Genomic DNA, 25,889 nt, shown 5'->3' with positions numbered 1-25,889 from the left:
CGCGCGCCCACCTGTACACACCGAGTTGCGTGTAAAAAAGCGGCATGGAAATGCGGTTTGTACTCTCCCTCTCTTTTTCTCTCTGGTACAAGTATGCCACCCGGACACGGTGCAGGAAAAACAATACCCATAACGAAAGTGTTATTGCTCTGTCCCGCATCGGTGATAGTAGTAAAACTACCGCAACAATAATAATCCGCGTTGTGAGAAGCGGCAAGGACGCGTCGTCCGGAAATACGAGAGCTTTTCACCAACCGCGCCGAAGGCATGGGACACTTAAAGGGATGTTTCGGTGCGGTTTGGCTTCATCTCTTAAGTTGTGTCACGGTAAAGCGATGTTTTCGTGCTCGAGGGAGGTCGTCGGGTTACGTACCAGCAACGTTCTAGAGTTTCGGTTGGTTTGTAGCCGCTTTGCTCTGGCATTTTTGATTCCAGCTGTATATGTGCAAGTCGGGCTCGGTGTGAAATTGTCCATTCTGACGAAGATAATTTCTTAAAACCTATACAAACCGGTGAGAAAATTGTAATAGTCATTAGGTAATACAATGTATTTCGGTGAATAATTCTGTATAAATGGATATAAAAAATGGTATTTTTATAATTAATTTTATATAAATAGATACGAAATCATGTAATAATGTTTCAATAAACATACGAGCCGTTGGTTCATTACATAAAACACCGCCCCTAATACTGACCCAATGAATCGAATAGCGCCGAAAGTGTGTTAGATAATTAAATTAATGCCTTTAATTATTTCGCTGCCCTTCTGCGGCGTTGTTGCCTACCACTCTCACTGCTTTCCGTGCTTTAATAATACGCACCAAATATCTGATATAAGCACCCGCCCTCCCCTGGCTAAGTCTACGTAGCTTTGAAAAATATAGCAAAAAAAAAAGATAACAAACCGACTCAAGCTTGAAAACAAAATTAAAGTCAAGTGTAACAACAATCGCCGACAGCGCATAGCGGCCCCACTGCGAGGAAAAATAGATTAAGTGAGGCGAAACACACACTTACATACGTGACTATTCGCAAACCATTTGCGCAAACAATATTACGCACGCATGAGGTGTTGTTGTTTTAACTTTTTTTTTATTGCGTCGTGCGCATCATACCTTGCGCACATGTATGCATAATATCGTGTGCAAACCCTGCAAATGAGGAGCTAAAAAAAATGTTAAGGTAGAACGTAAATAACCTGATGAATGGAAGGTAGAAACAAAACATTGTTGGTTTAATGTTGTTGTTTGTACTTGGTAAATAAGGGACAAAACCAAACACGGACAAGCTCTATTCGTAATGAACGGATTTTTACGACATTATCTAGACTTTAAGTATGTGGAATCTGTTTGCTGATAAATACCCGTTTTGGCTGCAAGTGCCTTCCAGTTGCACTACAACCTATTGTGCTCCACGGGAACGTAAATGTGGATTCCAAATCCAAATTCCAAAATCTCACCGTTCTATTGCAACACCACGTTTTCTTAAATGAAGTAATTTATGTTTACTGCTGCAGGTAAGCGTGCGATGTAAAAGCGATTTCATTTTAATGGCGCCTTTAATTTAATAAAGGGACTGCAGGGGGAGACGGTGAATTTTCTCACCATCGAGTTTGAAGCCCGAACCAGGAGATTGGTGGGGAACGGTGCCGAGAAAGCTTAGCGAGTTAAAGTTAGAGTTGTTTGTAGTACAAATTGGACCATTTCTAGCGATCGTCTGGTGATGAAGGGATGGCAAAAGGTAAAAATAAGCAATACATATGATAAGCGGAACCCGCTCACCTGTCATCGGCGCCATTCGCCCGGATTTATGGGTATTCTAGGAAGCCTTAAAGGCGTTCTTTCATCCGCAACGAGCCGCGTTGGGTATGTTAAGCTAGAGCCCGGCTCAAAAGTTGACCGTCATAAATTCTGAGCTTTCTCGTTACGCCATTTCCTCGGTGCTGAGTCGTCCGCTTAGATCGCACGCGCTCTACTGTAGAGGTGCTCCAACCATGTCCAACCTTTGGTGTATTTGTTTGGGGTCTATGATAGCTTAAATTGGAATAATGAACAGTTAAGAGCGAATCTGTCCAGAATCGACCAGATATTGAGCAGTGAATTACAACCAGGATATATCATCGTGAAGCAATTCTTGCCATCTTCAATATTTAAGGACACCATGATGTACGACCTCTTCAGAGCGAATTCTTGACGAAAATGTTCTTAAAGATATGAATATGAAGCTCAATGTTTTTTTTTTTTTCATGGAAACAAAATATTTTTGAAGAATACAAATTCATTGTCTGCTTAAAAAGTGCTTAAACGCTAGAAGTCACAGAGATTCTATGGATAGGTTATATTGATTCACTCCTCCATCATCAGAGCTTGTAGCTGCTTAAAGCGTACATTCTTCCCTCGGTTACATTTTTTTTTTATTGCGGATCATGCCAGATCGGCTATATTTACATCTGACAAATGAGAGATGATGACGCTGTGCCTCTTGGACGAACGCGTGCAACCGAAATAAACATCGCTGTTGTCGTGTTTGTGACGCGATCGTGATGGCTAGCGGACGTGGACCAAATCAAAAAATTCCTCCCTTAAAAGAATTGGGTCGATCGGTAGAATGAAGGGAGGAAGGCAGAGCGCAGAAGGGTAGGAAAGGAGCCGCCAGGGCCGGAAGTGGATGCCATAAAAATGAGAAAACCATAAATTTGGAATGTCCAGCCGTGCGCGAGAGCGTGTGGAATCGAGCCGTACGTGTGGAGACGGAGGCAGCTTGATTTTCTAGCGCTTCTTGCCGGCATGGAAGAGAAGTGCATTGATTAAAAGTCTTCTCGTGGAAGATGTAAGGCAGCCAAACACACCAGCAGCAGCAGCGGAAAAATGCTAGAAGAAATTATTAATCGCACCACTTAATTGGAACCAGTCGCGGGTGTGCGGGGTGGAAAATTGGGTGTAGGAAAGCAAGGGTGCGGATTCGGTCCATCTCCGCGCACTAGTAGTACGTCGAACGATTGTGAATGAATGGTGGCGCACATGAATGACCGTGCGTGTGTTGGTGCGCGACCGCGATGGTCTAAAGATAGCCGCGACAGATGACGAATAGTACGGCCGCTCGCAAGCAAAGAATCAACCGCGGCAAGACGGCGAACGAATGACATATTCACGAACCATTTCCAGCCGATGGTGGCGCCTCGTACCAATCGAACCGTGCGGCGCCGTCCGTAAGTTGAAAACGAAAAAAAAATCTGTCAACCAAAGGAAGGACACGAAGCGGCAGTTTAAATGTGACGAGTACACAATCTTTACTGCTCTTTACCGCGTGCCTAATTCGTGCCGCTCTGGAATGATCTCATAATGGAGCATTATGGGGCGGCCCGTCGTCACTTTCAAAATTAGGGATGTTTTCATAAACACTCACCAACAACGCGTTAACCATTAAATGAAACTCATTGTTCGAAGCGCCAGCACAGGGTGAGGATGTGTTAGGCAACACCACCGCCGTGGACGTGATCAATTATGCTTGATAAATTTATTACTTCATTTCCCGCTCATTCCCGTAGCCGGGGTTTGCGAACATCCAGCATGCTTTAGATTACATTTACAAAAAAAAAGAAGGAGTCCCTCGCTCGCCTGTTTTTTTTTCGGCTCCAACAGCTCCGACACCAACGCCATAAAAGTGCGCGAACACCGTCGTCACCGGTGTCGCGGACTAATCGTCATTGAAAAGTTTGTAATTGTGTTCGCGGCCTCGCTTGCTGCTGATTGAAATGGAGTCGATTACGGCTCGCAGATTAGTGTTACGGGTCCCCGTGTCAAGGTTTTGCTCCGGAGGTGGACGACAAATCGGTGACGGACCGAACGGTGCTGGGTGGCGGGACGAGCAAGCGTCTTTAAATTGGAATTTATCTTCAGTGCGTCGACGGTGTGTGTCCTTCTCGGCATCGGCTGAAGGTAGACCAGCTTACGGCCGGAGGTGGATCGTTCCGGGCGCGCGAAGTGTGTCTCTGGAGACGGGCACCATTACCGAGGTTCCATTTGCTTAACATCGGAAAACATGACATCGTTGCCGGCCCACCTACGCCACCGCCTCACCCCTTAGTAACTGTTATACTTATTCCGAAGAAGTTCCCGATTGCAGGCCCCACAGCTGCTGCTGTTCCGTTAGTCCGAGCTTCCGGCTTTGGTGCTGATGGGTTGGTGTGTGTGTGGTTCATGATTAAGCAGATGTTAATCCCTTCGCTAAGCTTCCCTTGGCTGCTATGGATGTAAAGTTCATCTTTGCGATGTACGCACGCCTACGGAAGCAAATCACTACTCGAATGAAGACAAAAGATTTTAACTCTCTCTCTCTCTCCGCTAGTGGACGAGTCCCTCGAACGAACTATCGGGATGGGTTGGAAAAGTTTTTCGGCACGTACCAGCTAAAGATCCCATAATTTGTGCGAGCAATGAAGAAACGTCTCATAACCGGGCACACCACACGCACTATAGCCCTGCTGGAGGAGCGGTTTTACGGACGTGTGCTGGATTAGTGCGATCGTTCCTGACGGCATATGCTCGCCGGAAGACCATCGGAACAAATTTCATATTTAATTTTGTTCTTGCCAGAGTCTGTTGTGTGCGCCGGCTGCGCTTCGAGAAAAAACGTAACAAAATGAAGTGCGTGGTTTGGTAGAGATCAAAACATTCACATAATGATGTGTAGCTTATGAGCTCGGGAGATGCAAGGCGTGTGACGTCCAGGTTCGTTCATATTTGTTACCAAAAAAAGAACCTGTTAAGAGGGGCGAGATGCTCAATGAGTTTTTTTTAGTAAAGTCATTCGTTTATACCAAGGGTCTCCAAACTTTTCAGCCCACGGGCCGCATTGGTTGAAACTATGATAGCGTGGGGGCCACTTACACATTACAGGGTTTTACATTAGATAGGACATGGCGAATCCAACTCGCACAAACAAATAAGATAGACACGAATATTGATATTCTAAAACAAGTTTACGCTGACACAAGTAACAAGTAAAACAAGTAACATAGTTTACTGAATCGCTATAACTGGATATGGAATCGCGTGCACAGTTTTATGAAAGTCAAATTCGGCCGGACTGTTTACGTACTAGCGGATTCCAGCGTTGAACTACAAAATTAAGTTGGAAATGAATCATAAATATTTATCAACATTGAACATTATTTTAAACCGATATTTTGCGCTACCTTCGTTTAAAATTTCGTACATTCATTGTTTGTATTATATCGCAACTCTTGAATGCGCCAGGTACGTAAACAGCCCGGCCGGATATGACATCCACTAAATTGTGCCCCCGAAGCACTAAAATTATAAATTTTCCCGTACGTAGGACTGACTATCCAGCAAAAAGCCAGAAATGGCAGGCATAGACCTCTTGAGCTTGTTGTACCGAAAAAGAAAAAGAAGAAGAAATTGTGCCCGTGACTCCATATACAGCATTTGCGATTCAATAAATGTGTTGTGTTTCACTATCAATCTCCCCATTTATCTTATAAGCTTACGCGATTCATTAAATTGAGCTCTTCATATTCTATCTGTTGTAAAACCCTGTGCCTTGAGAGTAATTTACACAGATGTTGCGCTCGAGATGATTTTTTTCACATTTTATAGTACTAAATACTACCAACTATTACAGTAATTGATATTTTGACAGTTAAAAACATTACAACTTTCCTAAATTAGACATTTCATTAGCAATAGCTTCGCGGGCCGCACTAGAGACTCTCGAGGGCCGCATGTGGCCCGGGGGCGTAGATTGGAGACCCCTGGTTTATATAGATGATTCAAACCCTTAGACGACTCTCGATCGATTCACTAATCTTAATATGCTTACTGAGCTCCAAGGAATTATCAATTTATAATGACGCATCAATCTCACAAATGCTTGAATATCTAAAATGCGTCACTAAAATTAGTAATAGATTTCGAAACATCCAGGAGCATTATAAAATTATTAATTATTAATTATAGTTCTATAATTATTTTAGATGCATTTTTATGTATTTCTAAACTTGAAATACATTAGATTCGCTTGTTCTGAAGCGCAGATGCCTGATTTATGCTGTAGAAATTCATTAAAGTTGGTCAGATCTAGAGCTGTGGCTTTCTTTGCAGAAGGGAAACAATATCTATTAGACGATACCTGGATGACTGTCTATTCCAAAAATGGTGCTTGGGGATTTATGAGAACAAGAAGAGGGTTTAGGTCAACAAATCTCAGACTAAAGGAATTCTACTTTAGAAATGCTGCTAAGCTAATTCTGGCCTTCTTAATCCTATGTAGTGCGAGATGGGCGTTATCATCATTATCCAAGTAAATATATCACTCCATCGCTGTTAATATTTTGATTTGCTGCGGACATATCTAGATCTGTTCCATCATTTCATTACTTTGTGGGCATTATTTTGCCTATTAACATACACTCAGCGATATCATGCCACGTGTATGCAACAACACATCGAGGGAAATACGTGGAATGTGATGATTCCATCATATGTCTACATTTTTTCGCAACGTGTACACTGATTCATCAACGCATTTTTTTGTTTGTTATATCCGGACCTAGCTGATTATTCTTCGTGCCGCCACTTGCCTTATTTGCTTACTCACCTTGAAGTAGTCCATTTTTGGATTCGCCTAACGCGTACGGGGGGTAAAAATGGTAACCTTCTGTGCAACGCCTTATATCCGCTTTTGCATGACACCCGGAATTTGGTGGGGAAGTTGCATGCATACAGGAAGCGTCACTCAAACCAATAACAACAACAAAACGCAACACCGCAATGCGTCGTCGCGTCATCGAAACATTTGCACGCGCCCTCCAATAAAGGCAGGGCGAAACGGGTCGCCGGACTGGGCTGAAGCTTTTTTAAATCTGTTTTCTAATGCGGCCTTAACACTACTTGGCACATACACGAGCCCCACGTGCCGCGGTACCGCCAATGCGAGAGAAAAGAATATGATGAATGCTTTCGTTGTGGCTGGGTGTTGCCATTGCAAAAAAAAAGCTAGCTCCAACTGTTCCCTCCCTTACCAATCGGTGTACGCGGTGCGTTTGTTTCCCACAGGATTTTGCGAGTGAGCGCACGAATTATTAGATTCCACTGCCCCCGGAGCATGGCTGAACGCGTGTTTGTATGTGCGCTTAAGTTAATTAAACTTGAATTCCACCCCACGGGGTCAGATGCGTTTGTTCGCCACGATGTGAAGACAAGCCTAGTGCATGATTAGTGTCAATTAGCTCTACGACCCAGGCTACAACCTATTCAACACCTCAACAAAACGCATCATCATGGGATCATCGCGTTAAGGCGGAAACTGGAACGATTTGCACGAAGGATGAGAGTAGTAGAAATTACAGCAGTTTAAATTGAAGAATGCTTTGGGACACTGTAAAGAAATATCTCATTCTGTTTGTTTATCGACATGTTCCAAACAACTCGAGATACTGTTTTGTGGAAAATATGTCCGAAAAATTGTATTGCGTGTATTGCATATATAGGGGAGATCTAAGATCACCGTATCTTCTCCATTCTTTTGCAATGTCCAGAGTGACTGTATAAAGTTGGTAGTTTGGTATCATTCACCAGACATGACCAAGATAAATCTTGTTTTTATTATGCGTTTCTAGACCAACTCTTGTTTTTTTTTAGAAGAAATTCAATTCTTCCGGCGTTAGATAGCTCGGAAAATTTATTTATTTCAATTTAATTTGTTTGCCGCAAGTATTTTACAAATATGTCTTATTAACTAAGGGATGTAGGAAAGAAAGGAAGTTAACAGATTAAACATAACGCTAATGAGTATGAAAGGACGTAGAGTCGCGTAAAAATAATATGGAAGGAATAATAATGGCCGGAATCATACTTTAAGCCAGTTTTTTGTATGCGTTTTGACGTTTCCAGGCTTATAGAATTTTGCCGGCTGGTCTGAGCCAGATTAGGCCTTGTTACCCTTGTGCGAAAAATGTAAACAATTTTTTTTAACAAAAACAACTAAAAAAGGATTATTATAATAATCAGACTTGTATATTATTTCATTGCATTGAAATTGAAATTAATTTACTAAACTTTAATCGATTTTTCTTAATTTGTAAATTACAAAAATGATCCTTTACGAATCTGTACAGAATGATACAACCCGGTACTTGGATTATTTGGCAGGTACAGGCTAAAAGCTTAAGCTTTGTAACTTTTGGTATGATCTGCCCCAATAATAGGAATAATGGCTGATAGATGGGAAGGAACAACCAGATCATGAGAAAGGATATTTGCGATAAACCAAGAACGGAACTAGCGACATCGAGCTTCAATGGAGTTTAATCCAAGAAGTCGACAGCGTGCGTAATGCTCTGATAGATTGTTCACCAGATGCCTTCCTATATTTTGAATGTGATTTCAATTGATCATCGAATATTGATCACTTAAACACACTGTTGAGTCATTGTAAATATTTCAAATGGTAATTGCACCATTTTCGAAACGTTTCGATTCGATTTTTTTTATTATGTGTGAATTAAGATTAAGATGATGCCTTAAACCTACATTCTGGCTTAGTCAATAATACCCACTGACGTGGATAGCATCTCGCACCAGTCACTACGTCAACCTATTTCGATAAGATGTTTGATGTTTGTTAGTTTACTGAACTTTCGATCATTCGTTTCGATTCTCACCCATTCGTCATTCGATTCTCACCCATTCGTCACCTTGTGTTTAACTAAATCGCACTAATGTGTCTTAATCGCTGTGCTTCTGTTGCGCATACTGACTCTGTATGCCCTGCAACAATGACGCACACGAAAATTGAGTTGTAGTTGCTCCTCTACGTTGATCCACGGTAACCTTTGATCCTCGACAAGGGAAGGAAAAGAAAAACGTAGATTTCTCAAATTTCTTGGCACGTTGCAATACACTTCATGTTGCCCTGTTTGTGTCACACACTGTCGCTATTTGGCGCGTAAACCACGAACCAGCATTTAGAGCGAGGGTAAAGAAGCAACAACAGCAACAAAAATCTGCCCAGAGTGACGCAAACCGGAGGTTGTAATTTCGCCAACCGCAGATCAAATCCCGCGTGGGTCGCGTTTCGGAACCACCGTCCGTTCCCGTTCGCACACTACTGCGGTGTAGTTACAACCACCAGTAAAAAAATAAAACCCAGCAAAACGGATAATGTTCTATTTTCATGACCAATGAATGAGTGTAGGTCCCTCGGTTTGTGACGGCTGTTACTGGCGCTGCGTGCAGGTACTTCGGGACCGGATCTATCTCGCGCTCGCTGCTTCCGATTCCATCCTTCCCCCTGAGAACCCCATGGTATTCCGATGACGACCGTTTTATAATACATTGTGTCAGGTTGGTGGGGCGCGCCTCTGCAGCAACAGTCGCACATACAGGACTCAAAGATGCTCGTACACTTGCGGCGTGTGCGCAAAACCTTTCCGCAGCAGCTAAGTCAACTAGAACAGCTGTTTCGTAGCGCGAACATACCACAAGCGGAAGCTTCCGGTTCTTTGCATTGCCACTATTTGGCGGCCTGTTGCCGTCTGCCCAGTCACTGTTCTGCTATTTCTGTTGATAGTTACCCCTTTATCGTTCGCTTCCGCTTGCCGTGTTATTCGTTATTTGATACGCGGTGCAAAGACGTATATGCGCGCGTACGCGAATGGGCTGTGGTATTTTTTTTTTTTGCGCACGTGCACTTTTTGACGCCTTTGCGGCGTCATTAAAAGTGCAGAGCAGAGAGGAGTGCCCGCAGCCGGCGCAAAAATGAAGGCACGGCCACTTTCCCTCATCTGTGCTGCCCACCCTCCGGCAAGGCACGTATAAACAGAGATAATGTAAACCATTCACAGGCGCGAAATTCATTCATGCGCTACTGTCGATGCTGACGAAGATGATGATGATGATGCTGTGTAGTAACCTCATCTATCACCGCTGGAAGACATTTACATACACTACTCCGCACGGGGCTTCCGTTCGCCGAGATGGAATCGATTAATCGATTGCCTGCCTTTTACGACCACAACGGGGTAAAACGGGCCGGCTCTGTATTGATTGAACGAGTTGCTATTATGGTAGGAAAAATAATGTTTATGTGGTAGCGGAAGGTTAGTCTGAAGGTGCGGCTGCTCGTATATTATTTGTGCTAATATGTTTTCCGTAGGAAATATTCCATGTTTTTTAGAGCTTAAAACTACCATTTTATTGTGATATTAAAACAAATTTAATGACGTAAATACATCGAATGTTATTTGGATTCGATCTAAAAGACAAAAAAAATCTGCTAAAACGTCGAACAACCTTCAACATGCCCAATTCACCCAATCTTGTATCAGATAAAATGCACAATTTACAATCGGTTATCTAAACCGCTTATGGCATTGCAACCCGTAACCGTTTTGCGAGATAACAGAAACGGTGTTCTGCTTGTCAAACATCGTCGTCGTGCCGGTTCACATTTACCGCGGCGGTTTAAATAACTTTGGAACGAAAGCGTTGCAACCATAGACGGTTTTGCCGCCGTCGACGAAAACACATCAACCAAATCGGCAATGGTTGTAATGTGATCAGCTTCACTGCGAAGCATCGGCCATTTTTTAAACCATGGTTTGCGTTTGCTAGTTATAGAATCCTGCCAACGTTGGGTGTGACTATAGAGCCAGTGGTGTAATTGTAACATTCCCGAGGGGAAAACAAGCCAACAAAATATGTAACATTTTGCTTGTGCTTATGAAGATGGGATTCGATTTGGTCTTATTACGTGAGGTCGGGTACAAAGAGTCACTAAACTGGAGTTTTTCTTACATGTTTAAACTTATGAGAAAATTAAGAATTTAGCGAGAATTTACGTTAAATATAAATTAAAATGATTAATATCTAAGGCTTGTCCCTTATTTTAAAATTTAAATGTTTTAAAGTAAATATTTAGACCAGCATTTAGTTCGCGTTCTTCACTACACGGTCTGAACGCGTTGGAAACGCTAACGCATCTCCAGAAGCAGACAACTTCGGTGCAGACATTCGTTTTATGAGGCCTAGACTTATGTCGGTCATTCTGCAGACGGTTGCTGCTAGTCGTTTGCATTTATTTATATGCTTTCCTAGCCGTAACAGACAACCGTTTTGTGGCTCCGTTTCGTCATCATTGCAGCACCACCCCCTCCCACGATACGCTCCGTAGCCATGTTCCGATCGCGGTTAGGTGGTCATGGTGTTCGTTACGGTGTTTAATTTTCTATTTCTTACACCCGTAAGCGTAGGGAACAACTACTCTGCAGGCAGTGTAAGGCGGTGGAGGTGAACATGAAGGAGGCGCAATGCTGTGTGCATTAGGCGTCGAATTGAAGTCGAGAGATCTTTGAAGTTCGTGCGAGTAAGATCATCGTGCTTGACGTTTCCACGCCACGATGATCCACCAAAGGCGCCAATTGTTGAAGCGGATGGATACACTCCACGTCTGGAACTTGTGAGCCTCTGGCACCAAACTATATTGAACTGCTTTGTTCATATTATTACAAGCATTTTGTGTGTGTGTGCAAAATGCAACACACACGTTTAAACACCTACTAGTGGAGAAGTTGTTTGTCTGTTTGCCCTTTCGAAGTGTGATGCTGATCGATTTGGAATTAAATCTAAGCAAAATAGCTAACAACTGCACATTTCATATCTGCCCCCCCTCAAGTCAACAGACACCTTTCACAAACGTTTTTTTATTTTCCCATGATTCCCATCCAGGCTGTGGCAGTGTTGGGTACATTTGTTTGTGAAGAACGTATCAGAAAGCTGTCATCTTAAACTAGTTAACTGTTGCGAAAAGGTTATTACTAAGGTATTGGAAACTGGCAGAAGAGAATTGGAAGTTTAATCTGAACCTTTGATGACTCTGTTGCTTCGCCCTTAATAATCGTCCATCGTTAGGAGACCGATGCAGTAGTGCTAGTTGGTTTAACTTCTTTTAAAACACTATTAGGCATCATCGGATGTCTACATCTTAATCTTCACTCCATAGAGTGATAGATGTGACACAATTTCAACATCTCATTTGAAGCACTTCAGTTTGTCTGAATAAGTTTGGTTAATTTCTAACAATACATCTTCTGCAAATAAAGTAATCCTTAGGCATTATGAGAGTTTTTACAAAAGGTGGAGTTTTAAGTACATTGTCGAATATTAAAATATATTTTATGCTTCTAGATCAGCTGTTCCATAATGTAAGTGGAACTCCTACTCGTTCCACACCCACATCATTTTCGAACTTTTCGTCCTCATAGTAACATATAATTAAAAGCATCGTGATGTGTGCTTCCAACAACACTGCCGACTTCATTCCCTATTCAGGAAGTTTGCTAGTGAAATGCTGAGGATTATCCACCTGCCTTGCCTGATGCTGTAGGATACAGTAAATCCGTCGACATTTTACACGCTGAAGTCTCAAACTCGCCATTTAATGCAGGTCCTTGCCGACAGTGTCGCTTACCCGCCCGAACGAAGGCTCTCGAGGACTTTGGAAAGCAAATCCAGTCCAGAGCTGTTCATTATTACTTCTTTGCATGGGAGAAAACCGCGCAACACTAAACGACGCGTTATGTTCTCAGCATCATGTTCTTTGTGTGTGTGTGTGTGTGTTTGGCTAAAGGGCGGAGGTGGTTTACCATGGAAAATCGATCGCATTGGCTGTAACCCGGTAACGGTTTGCCGACTTCATGCAAAATGCAGTGCAGTCCCACGATGTGAAGAGAAGCAGCGGTTGTAACGAGGCAGCTCCAAGTTCAAGGTGTTTTTGTACTTGCATATGACGAAGGCTGCTGCTGCTAACACCCCCTCGTTCCGGTGCGCTGCGACGGGAGGTGGGGAAACCAATTTAACTTTCGAGCAAACATAAACCACCGGCCTGAAAGTGTTGAAAGTGCTGTGTAGAGTAGGTTGGCTACTGCCGGAGGTTCCCGAGATTTGCCTGATTGACGGAAATAGAGTCCATCCGCTCGGAGGACGGTTAGGTATTGTGTAACTTTTGTATAGAATTCTCAGTCTGGGATTTCATTGAGAATTTTCTACCATTAATGAAGCAAAGCAGCCATATTTGATCGCAATACTAGTCATTGACACCTCGTTGAGGCTCGTCTGCTGTTGAAAATTTTCCACGAAACATTTATATAAAATATATGGTCGTTAATTACGATCTATGTTCGTCGTCTATGTTGCGGTGTGAAAAATCCAGTCAAAAAAGATGGCTATAAAGGAGTGAAATTAAGAATTTAATATAGCTGTATATACCCGGCCCGGTGTATGGGTGACTCGGTGGTGTATTGGTAGCGGCACCGGCTTTCACACAATAGGCACGGTCCAAAACCCCAACCGGACCAATCCTCCGTACCTGCGAATCCTACGACTACGTTTTAAATAAATTCAAAGAGAGCAATAAATGGCAGGCCCTTAGTCCTCTTGAGGTTGATGTGCCCATATAGAAAAACTATGTACACATATCTTAACATATTTGTAATATTGCACAACTATCAAAACCGTTTATATTCGAACAAATTTTAATTGATTTTCATGGCGTAATAACGCCTCATCCAATAAGATTTATTCCTCCAATAAATTAGAACGGTTCCGCTCTATATTTCATCGCTTATGACACGAAACGTAAAGCTCCCTGGTAAATTCACAAGTTACGAAAGTGATTGGCTACATAATGGTATCCCTTACCGACACAGGACCAAAGTAATTTTACTCGCTCCCCCAAGGTTCATTTTTCTGAGCGCATGCAATTTAGATGAAACTTTATCAATTGACCAAACCGAAATATTGCAGCCGGTTGAAGCTGGCCCAACAAAGCAGGGGTCGTTCAATCATCGACGATTGCGTTGTAAATTGTTTTCTTTTCTTCTCACTTAAAGTAAATTGGTTCCTTTGTTGCACTTTCTCGCCCGCGCCCGGTCGGGAAAAAAGGACCCGAAAAAAAGGCAAATTTTCTCCTCATAATGGACATAGTTCGTTTAGCGCCACCATTTCTGGCAGATGGTAACAGAAACTGGTATGTATCCTTCGGATTTCTTCGACAGAATGCCGAATCTAGTTAGATTAGAATTTAGTTTAGGTTTAGTCGACAAGGAAATTTTTGGTGGAGTTGTTGAAAATCATCAACTTTCATCCCCCTCTGAGAAGGTTTAATTGATTGTGGGACAAATCGCCAAACCCATCAAACAATCCTGCTCGAGGTATTTCGATGGATTGAACATTCTGAGAACATTATACAGCGAACTTTTTCCCATTATGTCCCGCACCCTGAAAGAACTTGTCCCTAGATCGGGGAAGCATTCATTCCACACAAGTGTCTTTCAATCTAGCACAGTGCGGACACACACACACACCCGTGTGGTTCCTTTCTTCGATTGCGTGCCACAAATCGATTATCGAACGGTCCCAAGCCGACACCGCGAAACTGACGAACGAACCCTTTTTTTCTCTCAAAATGCGACCTGGAACCGGTGAACGAACCTGACGGCCAATCTACTTATCCTGTCATGACACATTTCGTTTCGTTCCGTTTGGTGGCTGTCCTTTTACCTCGTCGGTATAAGTATAAGGCAATTCGTATCGGACATTTCCACCACATCACATTGAATTCGCTTAAAAAGGTGTAATACAAAGCGCAAACGAAGTTTGCCCGGCGGGAGTGGGAGTTTGATAAAGTTTTCCTAACTCAATTAAGCACCACGGTGGATCGATTTTAACGTTGGCGGGCAAACTTATCGGAAACAGGTCGTTGCATGGTGGACGTAATACAAAACAGGCTTGTCATGTTTTTTTTTTGTATGACGAATGAAGAGGTGAAGTAATAGCGTTCAAACAGCTTAATGTATGTTGAGCCCCGAGCTACAAATGTACGCGCAAATTTTGGCACATTAGAACAATCACATTCAATGCATCGTGAGGTACCAATAGATGCTGATCGTCAGTAATCTGATCATCAATCTCAATCACACCCTGCGTAGCTGTTACGCACCGCATCCCGCTGCAGATATGTTTAATGATGGGAAAATGTGTCTTCCCTCGCGTTATGTTTATTAAAAACTCCTACATCCTTCGTTGGGGAATTGGTGAGGTGAAAGAAATGGTAACAATAATTCGATGAGTTCTCTCCTGTTCCATAAATCAGTCGTACTTGAATGAAAAGAAATCGTCCTTTAAACGCGTCCCATCCTTCTGGGCGTATCCTCTCGGCAGTGTCCTAATGCTTGTCGCTGCCTAGAAAACGACTCGTTTGTCTCAATGGTGCGGGATTGCCTGTCGTCGTCTTCTAAAACGCCCCGGTTCGTGCACGCCTGAAGTTCGTATTCGCGCGTAGGTGGTTGCTTTTGCTTAATGTGCCTTGTGTGCGTTGAAAGACGACGAAGGCAGACAACTATGATGAATGAGCTAAACCTTCTGCGTGCTCTTCTGCGTAGCCCTTTGATGTTTTTTTTCTCGGCAAACACGCACGTTCGATGTTGGCAGCTGTGATAAACTGATTACAACAAGTAAATTAACCGTTTAGAGAATTTGTTTTTTTGTCAATGTCTTGCGAAATTTTGTAAATTTCCCTTACCTTTGGAGATTGGATAAATTTTCTAGCAGATTATGTATCTAATTTTATCGCAAGCAGATCAGGTCTGCCTGATAGATTTTATGGAAATCTGCCATCTTTTTTGTTCCCCAAACATCAAAACGCATACAAAAGTTGGTTTGAATCATCATAAACTTCCATAATTCGAATTAAGTCAAAACTTATTAACTTAGGACTGGTCTAGCAAGGCTAATCAATAACAAATTGAAGACTATTATCTTCTTTTGATATAAAATCTACACTCCTAAATGGATTACTATCTTGAAATTATATTTTACTAAATACACATTCTACATTCTATAATGTTCTCGTATAGTTCGATAATTTCAGTAATCTCTACCATAAATTTTCTGTGGCTCTTACACCGTCAAACGTTGTGCGATAAAACGGTTCTCCAGCGTTGAGTTCATTGAACCACCCACAAAAGAAGGAATGTGTCTTGTGGTGGACTATTTAATTAGAAGAATGCCTTTTCTCCTTCAAGTCTGACAGGTTTTTCTTGGCGTATGTCTCGCACACACACCTCAAGGTGCGTGATATATCGTACCGGTGTGGGGGGAAAACAAAAATAAGGCTAAAGCAATATCCTTCAGCCGACGTCATTTGTGCGTGTCGGAACACTTACCACTCGCCCACAATCCGCCCGGACACGGATGGACATGGCCAATTAATGAGCTACTCCTGTCAGTCTCGGACGATATCGATCTCCGCCTGTGTCCCTACTTAGCGATTCTAATGGTGTCGGTAATGCATGCTAACCGAGCGATAGGCAAGTGTGCTTTGCTGACACAACCCCGGACAAATGCCGTGTTGTGCGGCTGTGCTGGTAGGCCCCCATCTAACTTTCGCATATCCTCCCTTTGTTATCCTGCAAAGTAGCACAAGCAGCCGCCTAGTCCGGGGTAATTGGGTTATTGGCTGGTTTCGAACCGAGCGAAAAACACCCCATCCATCCCATTCATGGTAAAAACCTCCAATCCAACTTTAGCGCCACTGCGTGTGTGTGTGTATTAGGAACTCAAGGGACGCTTTTGTGTTCGGTACGTTGTTCTCGGAAAAGCCAATAGGTTGTAATCAAATTTACTGCCTAAATGATGGGTGTAGGCTTCACATGATGAGAATTTGGCAAACGGGACACCGAGTTGCGTGAATCTCTCATCGGGGACGGGTCGCAAATTTTGACGCAAGAACCCTTCATAAACAATAGACTATACATTAGAGGATGAGAGTGGGTGTAGGTACCCTTTTCTTTACCGTCCCGAGGATGATGACGGTAGCTACTGTTTCGCAAGAGCTGATATAAGGGAAGGTTTTTGGATTACAGGCAGCATTGTGAGGGTTTTTTTTTAATAAAATCTGCAAGGTACAGGAATTGGGGACGTGTGAGAGACTGTTAGCATCATTAAATCATATCTAACGTGATGTCTCTTTTTGATATTGTTTTAAGGAGCAATGTTATTAGTTTATGTGTTTTCATTCTGTGTAGGATTTCATCTCCCTCCCCCTAAAAAAACTCCACTTGTTTATTTGAACTTGAGGTTTGTAATTGCTTCTCTTACGGATGGGAGGGTTTATGCAGCTGTTCCCTATTACTGCCGGCTGACATACTATCCCTGCACACGCTCAATTCTACCACCGGCCATCATCAATCCCAATCACGAAACCAATAATCTGTAATACATTGCAACCGTTGTTCGCTTGGGAAATGTGTTCGTTTCTTATCCTTCCATGCCTGACCTTGCTTGACTCTCCGAATGGTCCGTGCGGGTAGCACAGCATTCCGATTCAATCTTTCCCATCATTTATCCTTGCCAGTTGAGCCATTGGGTGGAAAATTTGAACATTACTCACAGCCCAAACATGGCGGATGTAGTAACAAATGAAAAGAAAATCAATTGTTTTATGAGTCCTATTTGAAACATTGAAGCTCTTTTTTTAAGAATCCACCATAAGGTTATTAAATTGTGCGTTTAGCAATATAATCACTTTTATTTCATTCTCGATTGTTTCTGCTTATGGCATGTCATTGAAATATGAGTTAGCTTTACAAAACGCCACTTTTGTCTACCTTTTCACTAAGGTATTTACTTTACGCTGAAGTACTTTTATGGAAGTTACACCAAGTCGTAAAATAACAAGCGAATGCTGAACTTAAACCTTGAACCTACGTACACTGCTCCCAATGCTTCGGGATGCAGTTTGGCGGTGAGCTTTTTCAGCTGAGAATATTTAACATGATTCTCGGCGGTAAGTCTTTCGGGCGTGAAATCAAAGCAAACAAACCCACCCCAACGCACGAAACACCCACCCGTGCCCGGTTTGTCCCACGTGGAGGGGGTCCGCGTTTGCCATCCACGTTCGACGGTGTTTTGGTACGAACGCTCCCCATCCGTACGTAGGACGCACAAAATGAACATTATTTTTCGAGAAACTCCACGAATGACTGAAGTTTGTTTGCGCTCATGTTGATGAAAGTTTTCGTGTATCGATGTGTATCTGTGTGTGTTCAAATTCCACACACAGGATATTGGATGGGAATATTATCATCCACCCTGCGTTCCGGCAGGACCTGCTGAATGGGGTCCTGTGGGAGATAGCAAAAGATGCTAGAAATTGAAGTATGGTGGAGGTTTATATGCCTGGAAGCTTTGCATTAAATTGATACTGGAGCGCCTCGTTTTTTATGTTCCTGCAAATATGAATAAATAAAATCAGATTTTTCACCGTCTTCATAGTTGTTCACAATCATTTCCTTTGCTACATTCAGTAATCTCAGTATTGTACTGTTTAAACTATGCTATATTACAACATATCTAAACCATATTGTGAACTAACTATTTTTTTCATTTTTTCTATCGTTTTAGGTAATAATAAGTCCCGAACAAATCTGTATCCAGACCGAATGGAGCGACTCTCGTAACACAGCAGCAAGTAACGTTTCAGTTGCCCTTACAGCTTAAATTAGAATGCGATTGCGTTACTCTCCACGGAGCAGTAACGTTACATCGGCACACTCTCCGAAGTGCCGTAAATCCATATTTAATGACAATAAATTTCCATTCGATCGTCGAACTGTTCAGCGCCGCACGGCCACGAACAGAGATGGCAAATTAATTTTGCCATACTCGTATCAATTTCCACCAGGCTCGGAAAAGCGTTTGAGTTTTGTTGGAGCGTTGTTACGCTAAATATTCTTGTTTTAAAAAGCATTTGAATGTTGCCGGCACATAGACACGGTATAGGGTGTTTATTATGGGAGGTAAATTTCAAAAGGATTTAATTCCTATCTCCGGGTGCTTTGGGACCATAGCAAATTAAAATAAATGGAAACGGTGCATTCAATTTTGGTTGGCGGAAATTTGGAGAATCGACAAAGGAAATTGATATTGTTAATCTTCGAATATCCGGCAGTGATCTGTTTTCTTCCATTTTTGGATTCTCGTATTCGAGAATTGTAATGCGAGTTGTTAGTCCATATCTTTCGCTAATCTTGGTCTAAATGAGATTTGCTCTAAAAACTTTAGTATATCTGTTCTAATCAAGCAATTTCATTTGATAGGAGCAGTTCCATAGAACAGCATTTTAGACAAAACAACCAGTTGATAATGAAAAATGTGTCGATCATAATATAATTAATTTTCGCTTTAAAAAAGCATGAAAACTGTGTACTGTAATATCGCGGTAATATCTACGATAACGTTTTGAACAATTGCAATATCAATATGTAACCTTGCGTTAAATATGACCCAACTTTGATATCATCTGAGAATGTTGTGATTTTGGTTTCTCCCATTGAGATAATGATGCGGAACTGCTGGAAAACAATTTCAAAAATGCTATAAATACATTCTATATTTGGCATGATTATTCTATCGTTAAATAACGAATATGCTGTTACCCAAGTTCATAACGGCAAGATTTATGAACGCACCCAGTTCCTTTTTTAGTGCTAAGGGAACCGATTACTCTAACAAGGAAAACCAATCTTGTACGGCCCATCTTTCCGATCTGATCTGATGATCGGTTGCTAATCCAATTTCAGCTCTTTCCAGCTTTGTATGATTTTTTTCTTCATTTTTTGACAATTTGATTCCATGTTTTTTTGGGGATGAAAAATTGCGCTCACTCGTGATTAAATTGCTCACTTCTCTCACACTTTTGGCCCAAGCCTCCCGATGGTGTGCGGATATTATATTCGCGAAACCTTCGTACCAAACGCATACACTAACGTATCCTGACTTTGGTGATGTACTTTTTTTATTTGTTTTTAGTTTTATTATTTTCCTGTTACATGTTTTTCTACACCTCTCATGTGTGTAACGCAAGTGGTGTTTATCCATCTAATGAGATTAGACACGCCATTTGCTGCGCTCCGCCTGTCCGTCCAACGACGTCCCAGTGGACCGTTTTACCAATCGCAAACTCTTGCTCCAAAAATTCGCGTGAGTTGAGGCTGTGAATTATGGATGGTATAAAGATGGATGGGTGCTTGCTTTGAGAGCACCATACGGGCATGGTGTAGAAAACAGGACGCTAGGATGAGGAAGCAGCAGTACGTTTTGTTTGGGATGTAACCCCGGAAGAAAGTGGCTAATTCCATGTAATATAACTCCTTCCAGCCCTCCCGGTGGCGACGGTTGGTGGACTACGGTAGAAAAATATATGCTATAAATCACTCTCCATACAACGGCCGTCCCGACCGTCCGGGTTCGCTTTTCCCATCCCCCCCAGTGTTGGCCGTCAAAACATCCCAAAAAGTCGAACGTTGGTAAGAAGGACCACGCAGCAAACGGGACGAATGTTTTTCTGGGGCAGGTTCAGTGTAAGATCCAACGCGTAACATTCTACGGACGACGGATGATGCGTGGGTGGCAGAAGGTTGCTTCATCCCACGCCATCCATCTTTACATCGTTTTTATTTTTTTTATACAGCCATCCTGGCCTTATCATCTCGGCCCTCGCAACTCTCTGTATCTCACTCTATCCTCCCGGGTTCAAGCGACACCGGTAACGACCTTCGATAATGGGAAATTTATTGACGATGGCTCCTTGCTTGCCAGTGTCGAGGCGGCAAACGGGTCCTCACTTTAAGGATTATTATGAATGACGATGGGTGTAAGTGAGCCGCTTGCGAAGAAGAAGCGGGGTAGATCCTTGGGTGTGGTGAGACGGCTCGATGATGGTAGATATTGCGTCGCAAAATAAGAAATAGCCCATCTTTGGGACTGCCTGCCTGTCTTTGTGTGTTGGGGCAATCATAAGCACAAGAATACAATGCCCGCAAAGAAGTATCCTTACCGCCGGGTAACGCATAAACCATCGTGCCACATATTTTGCGCACAATTTCATCTCATTTTCTTGCTGATGAGAGTGTTAGATTGCATTTTGTTTCTATTTCTTTTGAGCTTTCGTTGCTATCCAAATTCACGCCTTTTTTCTCACTCCTAAACCGCCATCAGTAGCGTTTTACTGCGCAGTGGAGCTTCTTCTTCGCGTAGAAAAAGCCCCATAAACAGTAGATCCTACTGGAGACACTTCCAGGAAAAGCTTCGACCGGTACGGCCACGTGCAAGCGCATAACCTCAAGTGAACACTGATTGCATTTTCCCTGCGCCCGACTCGGCAAAATAGAAGCAGATGCAATTTGACGAAGTTCACTTGATACACGGTCCGTGCCGGTGTCGGGTTTCGTGTGCACCAGAGAAAACCGCGTCGATCCATTACATTCCGTTTTCCATTCGTTACATAATCCAACGCTGGGCTGGCGAACAAAGTGGCTAGCACAAATCCCTTCGCTACGACCGGCACCGATAGTGTGTCCCAAGCGGGAAAACACGAGAGTCGCGGCTCAAGGCTGAATGCAACTCTTTGAAAATTTGGAATAAGCCCAGCGAATAAAAAAAAAGGGGAAGGAAACATCGCACACACAAAATGTCCTTTTTTTATATCCCTAGCGAACGGCTTTATGGATGGTCTCTTCACGCTTATTCCGGTCCATGGTTGAAGTGGGGCAGCATTCATTAGTATTCACTTTGCATAGCAATTTGTCTGCAACTGTGTTCACTTTCGCCCCGGCCCCTCTTGTTTCCATTCACCAGAAAGGAAATCGAATGCAGGTTTTCAGACACACTCTCACGAGGATATGCTTCACGCGGCGTGTGACCTCGTTGACACATTTTCGCCCCAACCACGACAGCGTGTCGGTGAGATTTGCGCTTTTCCTGTAGGTTAAGGAGCCGTGGAAAGCGAGCCTCATTTTCTAACGATTGTATACAACCTTTCATTGGTGGGAAAAGAATTCTGTTGGGCAAATGAATGTGGTTGCTTTGTAAAGTTGGGCTTTTATTTGTGAGATGATTAAACACCCGATCTGCAGAGGTAAATACGATTGCTACACTTATGTTTTATAATTTTCATTCCGCACAAAAAACAGAAAATAAGAGATTGATTCAAATGCTAATATTTTTCGTCCTTCCTATGAACGAGTTCGCTATTGTCGGTGTTCACTGTATGCCTTCAATTCTTGCATGGTAAACCTAAAAGCATTCTAAAAAACGAACAGCTATAGCAATATCGCAAATTATATAGAATGCTTTTTAAACGTAATGTAGGTTATCAATTCAAATCAAAATTAAATTTTGTTCAATTCAACCATTCAATTGATTTATTTGCATCAGTAATATTAATATAACGTCTATTCTGATTCTATTATGTGTTCGAAAATGTCGTTGGATGTTTTAATGTTCGTAAAAAGTTCGTTGATCATCATCGATTGGTATCGAGTATTGGTAGCGGCGCCGATCTTCACAGGACCAGTCCAAAATCCCATCCAGTCCCAAGTCCAGAAAATCCAGACCTCTTGAGGTTGCTACGCCGATGAAGAAGAAGAAGAAGAAGATCTTCATCGAATTTATAAACATGATTGCGTTTGATGGCAGAATGTCGATCAAAGTTCACAGTTGATCAAGTTTACGTTTTCTCTCTTGCTAGTTTGGTGTTTAAGTTTCTGAATTATTTCCATAAAGAAGATCTGTACACTAAGACATGCTGTATGTCTACATATGTGTTATACTCTGATTCACTCTGTTTAACACTGAATTGAAAAAGGCTTGTCGAGCACTGAAAGCGCACCACAGCCTTCAAGAAACAAACTGAGCAAACGAGCACTAGAGCAAACGAACAGCCAAGTCGAACTTGTCAGTAATTGTGTTATTTTTATGCCGAACCTTCGTTGTAGAAATTAACGCCTAATCCGAAGCCTTTTGTTGCCATCCACAGAGGCTTGTGTATGTTTGCGCTTGCGTGTGCAAATTAATCAACGTTAAATTAGGCAAACCGAAGGGTATGCCCCTCTTTTTGCGCGGCGAACACTTTACACCTTTCTCCCATGGGAGTGGAGATGGGCAAACGTGGGCCTCATCTCATTAGCGCCAACCGGGACGCAACCCGTTACGGAGCGGTAGTCGCGGTAGTTCTAGAACAGCGTGTGCACGTCTAGATGTGTTAAGTGTTTGCCACGCGGAACCACGCTTCTGGGTAGCGATGGTGAAGGATACTTTTTCGTTTGATAGTTTCCTAGCTGTGTTGCTTGAACACGAAGAATCAATGATGGTGAAAAAGAAGAGAAAATTATATTATCCTAGTCACGGCACCATAAAAAAGGTGGGAACGCTAGAAATGGATTTTTAATTCGATTTTTGTTTTTCTTTCAACATTGACCAATCTTGTAATAATATTAAAAACTTTGAATACATTTTAATGTAATGGTAAGTGGTTTTCCCCTTAATCTTTTGTGTCTTATCATCTCAAAATGCATCTTTCCGTTAAACTGTTAACCATCATCATCTTGTCCAGCGCTTAAAAGTGTCAAAGTTTGTTACGGAATGAATTTGAAACAGCATTTAAGTTGCGATTTAATGGAGATATAAATAATTGCACCTTTGCTCTCGTTTTATTACCTTCACCAGACAGCCGGAGCGGGGCGACTACTTTATGTCAAGGAAAAAGTTTAGCATTAAATTTTAATCGTCTAGCTTTTAACTTTCCGCAAAACGTTCAGCAAGATTTTATATTTCCAAATTGTTCGCACATTTTCCACACGACAAACGTTATGTGGCGGTGGAATGTTTCCCGAACGACACCCAATTGTTACACCCGCGTCCACAGCGACCCGTTTTTTTTTCAACTGACGGCGGGTAATACATAACCTCAATTAATCTCCCGTGTCTCGGTTAGACACCGCCCTGGTACGCTATTTTTTCGAGCACAACTGACACCGGAACGGAGCGTTGAAATCAGACCATAAATTGGAGCACCAGACGCCCGGTGCAGACGCGAGACAAAGCGATTCAATTGCATTTTCTTCTGTTGCCTCTGCTGCACCACGATACGGGGGGGAAGGCGAATGGTCTTTTCAGTTGTCGTGCGGATGATGATCGGCGACCATCTTGCAATCGACTCCTCCTCCGGGGGTGTAATGGCTCGCTGTAATTCACAAGCTTTCTTTCACACCGTCTCCGAATCAACTGTCCTTACCTGTACGCGTACCACGACGTGCATAGCTAGCTGAGCAGGATCTTTTTGTTCCACGCTTCCATCTTCTCGATTCAGTTCAAGACATTCCCGGTTGTTGGTGCCCTTTTGGAAGGGGAAAAATACGCCACCCACATCCCCGGTCCCTGTGGATGAAGTTCGTTCGTCGGACGTCTGTAAAGGCGTTTGTTTTTTTATTTCGTATGTGGAATGTGTGTTTCCCACCCCCATACACCAGATAACACTTGTACGTACACATCATAAATATGCTTCAACCAACTGTCTTTTACCCGAATACACACACACAGGACAATACCAATCCTACATGTGTTTCTTATCGCAGGAGCGAATGTGAAAAATCTCCCGGGACGCAAACATACCACCAGGAGAAAGACACTTTTTTTTTGCAACAGCAGATGGTGAAATCTGTGCGAATTGCACCAATAAACCCGAACGTCTTCCTTAACACTCGCACACCATCTCTTCACCACCCGGCAGTTGAATGAAAATGCTGTCCACGAGTGTTGCTGTGGATGGGTTGTGTCGGGTTGTGCGTCGAATGGTTGAAGTCCGCACACTTTAATGCTTTTGCTGTATTTTCCATCCACAGTGCAGACATAATCCTGCCAGTGTGTTATTGCTCGTATTGCATTGAATCTGGAATCCGATTTAAAATATCAGTTTCCATTTCTAACCGTACAGCAGTAGATCTTTGACTGTTCAATCGAGCAAGAATTCTAATACTACACCATCGTGACATAGATTCAATGGTGAAGGAAAATAGCAGTGTGAATTATGTTCCATTGCATAATCGTCAGCTTAAAGATGACGAGCCGTTGGTTAGTTTATGCTTTTCGATATAACTATTTCTGCGGTGTTTTACCCCTATCGTTTTGGGCCAGATGTCCTTTAGCATGATTTATTCGTACTGCAATCGCTCACAAATGCATCAGCTTGATAGAGTTACGATTTATGAACATATCACTGGGTTCCATTTCACTGTTCTGCTTTTTTATTTTGCGCTTCATTGCAATTTGCTAACCTGGCACAATATGGGATGAACGAGTTCTTCATCATCGTTGATGGATTGCAATCGATCAGATTTCTGTTCGAATGTGGAATTTCCCGAGGGCTTGCAATCGGGACGGAGGATGGAAAGCATTACTCTTCGCTCCATTTTGCAGCGGATGATTGATGTTTCGATGTCACCGTGCTATGGCATTTTAAACTACTACGAACATGGAAGAGTTTTTCGTAAGTGAAGTTTAAAAAAAAAACAGCATCTTACCTGAGAATGCTTTAAACGATTTGTTGTCATCGATGTGCTGCAGCTCTAACATTAATCAAGGAAAATTGTTATTCATTATTTTTGGTGCCAAATTGAAGTCGGGTTTCTCACTAATAAACTCGGTCTTTGCAGTAACGCTTGTTATACCATTCCTGCTAAACACGATCGACGTTCCAGTAACTTCAGCACGTTACGAAATGTGTATTCTCGATGTGTTGCAAACGAGTTATACCACTAAGTAACTCTCCCTTTTATCAATTTCTGGTTAAAATATAGCTACGAATAAAGTACAGTTCCGCTAACTTTCTACCCAAGTCCACCAGAGCAATATATCACTTTTAGCAAGATAAACAACTATTCTGCTCGGCCAAGTGAATTACGCTAAAGGAGCAACCCCATTCCGAGAGCTTCCCGCGTACGCCTTGCTTCGACTTTCGTTCAGAAC

At 42.5% G+C, this 25,889-nt stretch overlaps 1 protein-coding gene across 1 annotated transcript in view; it reads left to right on the top strand.

Moving 5' to 3' along the window:
- LOC128711640 (E3 ubiquitin-protein ligase CBL) overlaps nt 1-25,889 on the top strand; it is a 67,324-nt gene that overhangs the window by 11,149 nt on the left and 30,286 nt on the right. The window lies entirely within an intron of this gene.

The sequence above is a fragment of the Anopheles marshallii genome, chromosome 3 (assembly GCF_943734725.1).
Source record: "Anopheles marshallii chromosome 3, idAnoMarsDA_429_01, whole genome shotgun sequence".
Taxonomy (NCBI): Eukaryota; Metazoa; Arthropoda; class Insecta; order Diptera; family Culicidae; genus Anopheles; species Anopheles marshallii.
Note: the sequence above shows the minus strand (reverse complement) of the source record. Positions and strands in the feature narration are given on the sequence as shown.